This window comes from Rhagoletis zephyria, unplaced genomic scaffold (assembly GCF_001687245.7).
Source record: "Rhagoletis zephyria isolate East Lansing unplaced genomic scaffold, Rhagoletis_zephyria_1.1 Rzeph_scaffold_00957, whole genome shotgun sequence".
Lineage (NCBI taxonomy): Eukaryota > Metazoa > Arthropoda > Insecta > Diptera > Tephritidae > Rhagoletis > Rhagoletis zephyria.
The window spans coordinates 49,820-53,709 of NW_016158041.1; positions in this window are offsets into that span (position 1 = coordinate 49,820).

Below are 3,890 nucleotides of genomic sequence, written 5' to 3' on the forward strand. Positions count from 1 at the left end.
AAATTTTGAGAAAGGTCCGTTGCTAACTCTAAATATAAACAACGACGCACTGGAAAAAGTTAATACGTTCAAATACCTAGGAATAATGATCGACGATAAACTAAAACAAAAAAAAAAATGAGAGCTCTAGCAATATGTACATCGGTGAAAACTGCATTTATCTCCATACATTAGCTTTTGCGTGATGCGCTTACAAACATACAGACAAACATACCAGAATTTCATATTTGGCTTCTGTTGATCTAATAAACCCCCTATTAATTTTTCTTTAACATCTATTATGTACAGATATCGGCCTGTTGCAATTTTATTATTCTCAAGTACTCTCGTTTGATACCCATATGGCAACACTTAGTTTATATAGTAAATTTAACTGAATTAAAGTTTTCAAATAAGTGGCAACCCGCTTCAAGAATATTTTCAAAAGTAAGCTTCCTAATCCTCTTTAGTTTAATATTCGTATTGCAATATTTCATTTATTTTACAAATTTCAATGAATAAAATTTTTCAATCAGTTGGCAAATCCCCTAAAAATATTTTCAGCATTAAAATTTCCTAGCCTCTTTAATTTGATGCCAATATTGCAATATTTAATTTATGCTATCAATTAAATTAAAGTTTTCAAATAGGTGGCAATCTTCCACAAAAATATTTTCAGCTGTAAGCCTTTGTACATTTATTTCTTTTGACAGCCATATTGCAGTATTCACTTTACCGTATCAATTGACCTAAATTGAAATTTTAAACACAGGTGGCAACTCTCTAATTTTTTCTTCTATATTGGATGCTAGAGCTCTAGCGATACATCTGTGAAAACTGCATTCAATTCCATGTTTTCACCTGATGCGCGTACAAATATGCAGACAGACAGAGATTCAAAAATTCTAAAAATTGTTTATTTGGCTTCTGTAGCTTTAATAAAAACCCACCATATTAATTTTTCTTTAATATCTATAAGGTACAGATATCGACCTGTTACAATTTTATTATATGTATAGATGTAGATATATATTTAATTTATTTTACCAATTTAATACAATAAAATTTTTCAAACAGGTGGCAGCCCTCCCTAAAAATATTTTCGGCAATAAAATTTCCTAAAATCCTTCAGTTGGATACCCATATTGCAATATTCAATTTATCTTATAAATTAAATTAAATGTAAATTTTCAAACAGGTGGCAACTCTAAAAAAATATGTTTGGCTGTAAGCCTTCTTCAGCCTCTTTCTTTTGACGCCCATATTGCAAAATTAATTTTTTCTTATCAATTTACTTAAACTCCAATTTTCAAACAGGTGGCAACTGTCTAATTTTTGTCTTCCTATATTTTAAGTTAGACCTCTAGCAATACATCGGTGAAAACTGCATTCAAATCCATGCATTCGTTTTCGATTGATGTGCGAACAAACATACAGGCAGACAGACAGACAGACTAGAATTCTAAAAACGGTTGATTTGGCTCTAATAAAGACCCCCACATTAATTTTTCTTTAATACCTATAATGTACAGACATCGACCTGTTACAATTTTATTATATGTAAAGATTGCATTGTCATCGTGATTGGAACTATGCTGAAAATTTCAAGTCTCTAACTTGTCGAGAAGTTAGTTTAAAATCGATTGGAAATTTCCGCGATTTCCGCGCGATGACCAAGTTAAATAAAAGCTTGTAAAAAGAAGGCATTTTCACTTAATGACGTTAGCAGCCACGTTAGCCATTTGACTTTTGCTTAACAACAACTATCAACATCTAGCTACCAGATTGAGAATTATAATAAACAAGTTTTCTGAAAAGAATTTGATCGATAAAGCAAAAAATAAAATTCATAACTTTTTAAAATAATACAAAGAAAAATGAGTTGCGCGTTTGGAAGCTGCAGAAATACAAAATACCACTGCAAGGAAGGCGGAACAGCATTTTTAAAATTTCCAGCGCTTCCTTTTGTGGAACAAAAATTGCTTGAAGCCTGCGGCGTTAGCGAGGAAAGCCTTTTAAAATATTACGGATATTTATGTATGTTCTCAGCATTTTGCTACCACGGAAATTAGCATTAGCCAGAACAAGACCAAACTCTCCAAAAGTGCAGTGCCGCGAAATGAGAGGTACTGAAAAACTGTGTTGGTTAAAACATAGAAAAGGAATGAATTTTTCTTGCAGTCTCCAACTTGGGGAACCCTTCGGAAAGGAAAAATACTTACATAGATGAATAATGGAGTTTTTGGGTAGGTATTACTTTATTGCCTTTCAACTATTTATGTTTCGATGGGTTTGTTGAATTTATTAAATAAAAACATTTAACAATGCTAACGCAACCTACATACTATACACAGAATAATTTTAAGTTTTGGGGTAGGGGTTAGAATTACCATAAACGTATGTAAGTACATATGCCATTATCCATTGTATTTCGAAGTAAGATTGCATTCTTTTTAAGTACATATTTCAAATACATGCGTATGTATATCATGAACTAGACTTGTTTGGTTTCTAGGAAGACTAAAATATTTACACCCATTAACTGTGAAAGAAATTCCCATCTCGAAATTTCCTAATTTATTTTTAAATATTCAGCCTCATTGCGTAAGTCGTAAATTAGGCTAAATTGTACGACGCGAAATAAGTAAACAATGAAAATCGTCGAAAACTATGCAGTCCTGCCAAGTTTTTCCATTTTAATACACTAGTCGAGTCGAAATTTTAGGCAATGACATGAAATTTTCGATACTATTCGACTCTCGAAAAACGACTTGCATTCGACACGACTCTCGCAATGAGGCTGATTAACAAAATTGTAACGCTGCTAGCAACAGGAACAAATTATGAAGCTTCAAAAATCCCAGTATCCGTCAAAAAGTAGTTTATTGAAACCACAGTATTCCCCGCTTAATTGACCCCCGGTTAATTGATTTCCCCGCTTTTTTGAACCACCTTCTCGTTAAAAAAAAAATTCGCTTAAAAAATACAAGTAAATTTACCCGCATAATTGAACCCGGTTAATTGATTTCCCCGCATAATTGGCTAAAAATATTTGTTATCGAAAAGAAATATACCTTTAATTTTACCCGGTTAATTGCTCAAAAAATTGTCGTTAAAAAAATAATCTGGCATTACCGCAGTAAACAGTAGTTGGCATCTCTGCTAAGAAATTGAAAACAAATTTTTATCGGTGACGAAAATCTGTAAGAAAGCGACATACAACATAAATTGGATGACCACTGTTCGGTGGCCCAATTAAGAGGGATTTCTGTAATTGAACGAACTGTTCAATTAAACGAGTATCGGTTAATTGATTCCCCGGTTAATTGAACTAAAAATTGTGCAATGCTGTACCTCCTTTTTTCTATCATGGGAAAAACTACGTCGAAATACCATTTTAAAATGTTTGTTGGTATTTGACATTTTTGCCATATTTCGACACTTCAACAGTTTCTTTCTCAAAAACTGGACGAGGTAGAACAATTTTGTAAATGCATTTCAAATCAGCATCACAAAATCCATAAGATGAGGTCGGCCTCCGTTTTTGAGATAAAACACGACCAAAATTTGTTGAACCGTGTTATTGAATCATGAAGTTAAATGATCAAATGACTTGAAATTCGCTGTAAGTCGACTTGTGAACCAGTCTAATATGTATATACATAATCATCGCTACTAGGGATGGAAAGTTTTGAAAAATAATCGATTCTCGATTCTCGAAAGTTATTTAATCCTTACGATTCTTGAAATCGAATAATCTATCTTTATTTCACTGGAAAAAAACTACAAAAACGGCTAATTATACAGCCATCAATCATAGCTAATAATGTTATTATAATGAATCATTTTTAATATTGTTGTAACAAAAGTTTTAATAATTGTGGAAAAATTTTTTATTTTCTATAAAATGC